The sequence below is a fragment of the Garra rufa genome, chromosome 3, assembly GCF_049309525.1.
Source record: "Garra rufa chromosome 3, GarRuf1.0, whole genome shotgun sequence".
NCBI lineage: Eukaryota > Metazoa > Chordata > Actinopteri > Cypriniformes > Cyprinidae > Garra > Garra rufa.
In genome coordinates, this window is record NC_133363.1 from 53,749,233 (window position 1) to 53,755,803 (window position 6,571).

A 6,571-nucleotide genomic window follows, 5' to 3' on the forward strand; every position below is an offset into this window, starting at 1 on the left:
GATCAGTTGTCTCAGAAAATGATTCTTGTGCTTTGAATTCCCCTGAAAAAGAGAACGAATGAGCACACTATCAATCCATTAACACATGCTAAAGAACATTGTGGCTAACCGTGACTTACCATGTGTCCATCAAGCGCTGCTTCAGACGACTGACGCACATATACACTTTCACCTTAACTTTTATGCTTTCACACCCCTTGCCACATCAAAATGGTAGAAAAAAATTCTTACCCAACCATTTTTCCATCGCTCCAAACAACCTCTCATTTATTAAGACACATTGTAAAAAGTACTGTTTAGTTACCAGTTTATAGTTAACAAAAGCTGGCTCCTCTTAAAACTGTCTTGTTAATATGTTGTTTCATTGCTACTTAAAATACATCATGTGGTTTGACAGAGGAAAAAAGCAGGAAATAAGATGTTCCTAAGCATGCAACCAGAAAACAAACCCTTAAAGGGCCCCATATAAAAATTTATTTCTATAGTAGTAGCGATGATGAGCATCCAATATATAACCAAGTTTAACTATTCTGTGATTCTGTTGATGAATGCATAGTTTATTCATGCATTCCAAATTTACACACTCTTAAAAAAAGTCTATAGTGTATAGACATACATCTTGAGATGTTACTTGGACAAATATTCGGTCATGAAGTCTGGTTCATAGGGTGACCCTCACACAGGTGAGCCAGCTGCGAGTGATCAGACTCGTTTAGAAGTAGCACACTAGGCCCAGATCCCCTCTATGGATCCACAGCCATCTTGAGGCCTTCTCAGCAGCCTTCTGGTTTTTCTTGATCGTTTTTTTTTTTCACTGCAGTCCATTCAAACCAAGGCTCTCCATTCATTGTTCCAGCAATCTGTGATGATTGGCTTCCTCAATTCTGTCTTCCCAGGGGAAAGTCAGTTCTAGCAAGATCACTTGTTTTGAAGTCTCTGATGTTGACATCATGTCTGGGTGAAGCAGTGTTTGTTATGTTTTCGGGGAACTTGAGCTGCCTTCCTTCACACCAATAGTGTGCTTTTTCCCCAGCTCTAATGAAAGAAATGTATTTTTTGGGGGGCATGCTGCTTCCTGCTCTTCTGGATTGCTGTGCTGATAGTGTCCCCCAAACACATTCAGAACTTGATCATGGCACCAGTGATATCTCCCTTCCTCCAATGCCTTTGAACAGCAACTAAAGATATGCTCCAAGGTGCCCTTCTTCTGGCACAGTTGACATGCAGGTGTGTCCACCACTGATTGAATGAGAAGACCTCTGACCAGGTAAGCTTGAGAGGTTCTGCATGCTGCCATCTAGTCCAGGCTTCTTGTTTGCACGTGCCAACTGTCTTACTGCATCATTCTTCCTCCATCTTTGCTCGTATCTCATCCTGTACTAGTTGACGCTTCTCATTTCCTTAGGTTTTATCTTAGCATGATTTGGAAAAACTGCCTAGTCCTGCCCACCCAATGCCCACCAAGATCCTGTGCTGCAGCCATGCCTCCACTCTATTGTCAGCTTCCTGGTCTTGCCACTTCCTTCCGGTCTTTACGAGGATTCCTGTGGTTGTAACTTTAAAGTCAGAGGGGTCATGCTATCATAACCTCCCTGGCTCAAGTGACTTTGAACTCCTCCACTTGGCAACTGATGAGGTGCTACAGCTTGGTGGAGTTCCCATACAGAACAATGCTGCTCAAAGACTAAAGGGGCCCCAACCACCTCCAGAGAAACTGACTGATTTTTTTTCCTAGAGCCTCCACTGTTGTCATTGGTACATTGTACACTATGAGAAGCCAAAGTAGTCTTGGCAGGACTGTGTTTATCAAATCATGCTTTGAACTTTCCTGGAGGCCTCAACTTGTCAGAAGAAGTCAACCAGGTGCATAGGTCATGCTTGGCTTGCAGGAGTGTGGCCGTGTCTCTCAAAGAACTGTCAAAAACATGCCTAGGCTTTTGACCAGTTTTTCTTTCAACGTCAGAATCAAAGCCTCTACAAGGGTAAAGTGGAACTGGTAGGCCCTCTTCCCTTCTTTCGGACCAGAGACTTGGACTTGGCTGGCTTAAAAGTCATTCTTGTCCATGAGATGAGCTTTCCCAGCCTTCGGAGGAGTTATTTGCACCTGGAAACAGACATGGCTGTCACCATTAGGTCATACATGAATGCTCTTGTACCAGATCTAGACCTCCACATTCCATCTCTGCTGACTCGACTATCATGTCTTGGCCAACAAGCAGAGTGGCACCAAGATGCTAGGCAAAAGTTAGTGACCTTGAAGTGACTCTCAACCTGAAGTCTCTTTAATAATCCAGGATCATGTTTCTGACTGTCTCTGGAACATGATACCTTGTCAGTTGCCCTTCCTTAGATGCCCCTTAGCACGCCTAAGTGTAATCAGCCTCCTCCTTGTGTCTTTTAGGTATGAAAGGGCAGTTTTTCTCCTCCTTCATTACAGCCAACTTGAATTGACACTTCAGGAATCTAAATTCTTTTCTCAGCTGAATATGAAGGATTTTTTTCACAAATTTTTCACAGATGTTTTCTGTGTATGTTAATTAAGATTTACATTGCATTGTGCTTTAGGGTATGGAAATGTTTGCAAACTTAACTGATAATGTCATGGCAGAAAATTGCCAGTGCCTTTTCTGTTATTTTTTTTTTTTTGTTACAGATTTTCTTAGTTCATTTTAGTTAATGTTAGAATGGTGTAAAATGAGAAGAGTTTTTGCAAACTCTCAACTAGCTGTGTAATTTCATAGAGTAGACAAAGAAATTTTGTCCATTTCCAAAGAATGTTTAAAGTATTAACATTACTTACCTGTATTTGTGATCCATTTGTTTTTAAACACACAGGCAGACACAAACAACAGTGATGCATTGTGGCTAAAATGCTTATGACCTAAATCCAATAAATGTCTGATATTATAAATCTACTACTGTGAAAAAACACGGTAAAATGAACATAAACAACAAAAACAAACAAAAAAATGTTACAAGAAATTATGAAAAAATATATATATATACATTATACAAAATAGTTTTAATACTGAATGATTGTTGTACTTTCTCAAGGAATGAACATAACTTCATGCTTCATGCTATGGAAAAAAAAACAAAAAAACAATGACAGTGAATAGAACATCCTGAAAACATCAAACGTTCCAGTGCGTCTTACGTCACAGACAAAGAAATCAACAAAATACAAAAACATGACATAACATTGAATGCATCATTTAAACCTATATAAATCCACTCTAAGCATTAGAGAAATTAGAACACGTTAGAACACGTCAGGCATTGTTCGCTCTAATTATGTATGTTAATTTTTTTCACTATGCAGTAAAGGAACATCAGTTACAATGAAAAATACATAATATGAGCAAAAAGGCATGAGGGTTACATACAAAAATCCAAAGCATATTATATTAGCTTATAAAATTTACACCAAGAAAGAGTCTTACAAGCAATTGAATTATTAGAGTTCTTAAAGACTTCACATAAACATCAAAATCTTTCCTGAAAATATGTAAATTTTTAATGTTCTTTTATTTTTGTATTATGCAAACGTTTAACATATGTACATAAATTTGCGTTGAGTTGCTCATTGACACTACACTACACTCACAGGAACAATTCGAGCAATTTGATTGGCTGATGAATCTGTCAATCTGAAACGAGAGCTCTGAAGGATGCGTGGAGATCACAGTCAAGCTTTACTTCAATAACTTTTTGGCGTTATTTGCTTACACCAAGCATGCACAGCATCTGTATCATTGAAAATCAAATGATTACATATACAAATACATATAAGTAAATGAGAATAAGGAAAATATATATATATTTTTAGACTCCTGTTAAGCCAGCAGGTGGCAATTTCCTCACAAATTTCACACCATAGACAACTCGATAGGCCTCTTCTATATCTTGGAGATGAGGCTGCAGTCATATTACATCCACAGTATAAAAGGAATTCAGGAATAAGGTAAAAGTAATTTCTTTTTTTTCTCCAGTGTTCTGATTATTTGTTAGCGTTTTTTTTTTAAATTTATTTATTTATTTATTTTTTTAAGATTTGTAGAGTTCACAGATGACCAATATTATGTATAGTAAAATCGTGATAATTGTATGAGTAAATTGCATTTGTTTACTAACGTTTGTTGTCTGTTGTAACATTTGGGAAAAAAATAACCTTGGATTTGTAAAATATGCAAGTTTATTAATAACGAAAATCTAGCAAATTTGTTGCAATCAATAGAGAATGCTTAAGTAGTTTTTTTTAATTAAATGTATTAGATGAAATATTTTGAGTGAAATTGCATATTTGATTAATAAAAAGTCTCTTTGGATTTAAATTGTCATTGAGACCGAATATGTATTAGGTACAAAAAGAAAAAGACATGCAGCAGTAAATAAAAAATACAGAAACTGTACAGTATAAAGCAGACTTCATGTTTGGTTATTTACAGAAATGAATAGCCACTCGTACAATATACTGTTAAATTCTTTTAGATGGAAAATTAAAAACATGTATGTAGATATCACAAATCATGCATCATCATTTTATATGTAATGTACATTATGCAAAATGACTTTGTAAATTATGTCTTACATTTCTACTGAGAGTATACAAATGAATTTGTGGCATGCACTCTAAGACTAATCATCTGATTTTGAATACACTCAAGTGTAAAGACAGTAAATAGAGTTAAACATACAGATAATCATCTGTGGTTGGATTTCTGTTCTTTATGGATGGCCATATGTACATGCAACCAACTATATCTAAAACTCAAATAACATGTTGAAAATTAAATTGCATATTACAGAGTATATCAAAAAGACCATTGAACATTAATCACTGCAAATCTCATTGTTACAATGCAGTACTGAAAATGTAAGCATGTTTTATTCCATAAACTTATGCAGCATTTAGCCTTGAACTGAGAATTGTTTTTATATGACCTTTAGCGTTTTTTAGTATACATGCTGTATGTTACAAGAGAGAGTTCTTCGGTAATCTTTACTTTGAGTTAATTTGCGATGAAAGAACTTTTTGCTGCGTAACTCAGAATGTCTTCACCCTACAATAATAAGGAAAAAGAAACAAAGATCAGAGAATATTTAAAATTAATGTAAAGTTGAGTCTTAAAACACATCAGCATAATCATTTGCACTTAAGACTGACCGTATAATTCTAATGAATAATTATTAGATTTGAACCTATTGAAATTGCAAACATAAAAGTAAGAACTTACTTGACTCTCTTGAGATTTGTGGACTGTGGGTGAATAAAGAAATGTCATTAAAAATCAAACAAGTATAGTATTTGTAGTAGCAATTGTTGCATTTCTATAAACAAGTATGTAAAGATAGTATGTATATAAATGTGATTATATTAATACATTATTATCAGTATGTGTGGTAAAAAGAAACCTTACTTTTATTTGGATCCTGACATAATTTTAAGGCCAGAAAAACAGCTAAAGTCAAAAACATTATGTTTGAAACTCCAAGAACGAGCAGGATTGGATTCACATGGACATTCTCTGAAATGACCAAAAATTCAAGACGTAATTCAGAATGCTAATATTAGTTCATTGGTATTATTTCCCCTGTTATTTGAATCAAATTGTCCTCCTTTGTGAAAACAACCAAATATTTTTCCACCAACCTTACCTGTAAGATGTAGTTCCGTTCCAAATAATATCTCTCCACATGTGGCCACAGCACAGTAGTAAATCCCAGCTTCGGACTGACTGATGTTGCTCTTGAAGAGATTGTAGACACAGCTCTGCGTTTGAGACTTAGTGCTGTTCTCACACTGACCATTTCTCTCTCCATTTGTGTAAAGGACTCCTTGAGATTCTCCTGAGGTTTGCCTGAACCAGTAGACACAGTGTTCTCCTGCACAACTCTCAGTGAAGATGCTGCACTGCAAACTTACAGTTTAGAGTCCCCTGGATAATGCATGTCTATCAAAGACTGCTGAAGAGTTTTGTGTTTGTCCACGGCTGCATCTTGAATGAGTTACAGAAATGGAAAGGTCACGAAAAAATCAGACACTTCAAACCAAACAGAGCTACAATAACAAGATGTAAAAATTACCTCTGACAAGTAATGTAGTGCCTGCACCCATTTCAATGGTGTAGTATGATGAGACCACACAGTAATATGTTGCTATGAGTCTGAAGGCTTTGTCTTTAAAATGGTCAGATTAAAATGATCATCTCCATTAATAACATTAAAACGGTTTGTTTTCGTAAAGTCCTCATTCCACTTGGGTTGTTGATTTAAATATAAAGACACAATTTGTATGGATTTGTCTTCATTTGCCTGTTTAAACCATGCTGTTGTTGATTGCAGAAGCCTTGGAAAAGTGCAAGTGAAGTTCACATCCTCTTCAGCTTGAACTATTTTTACATTATCCTCCTGAACATCGTTCAGATCAGAGGAGCAGACTGCAAAATTAAAAAGGTACATTTAGTGTTATGTTGTGAGATGTTGAAAGTTGATAGACAGTTAAAAAGTATAAAAAATTACTTTTACCTATTGTTGAGCAGAACAATATAATTAAATATCTTCTGATCAT

General features: G+C 35.8%; 1 pseudogene; it reads right to left on the bottom strand.

The window, feature by feature from the left end:
- Positions 1 to 5,261: 5,261 nt before the first annotated feature.
- On the bottom strand, positions 5,262 to 6,571 carry LOC141331365 (uncharacterized; annotated as a pseudogene).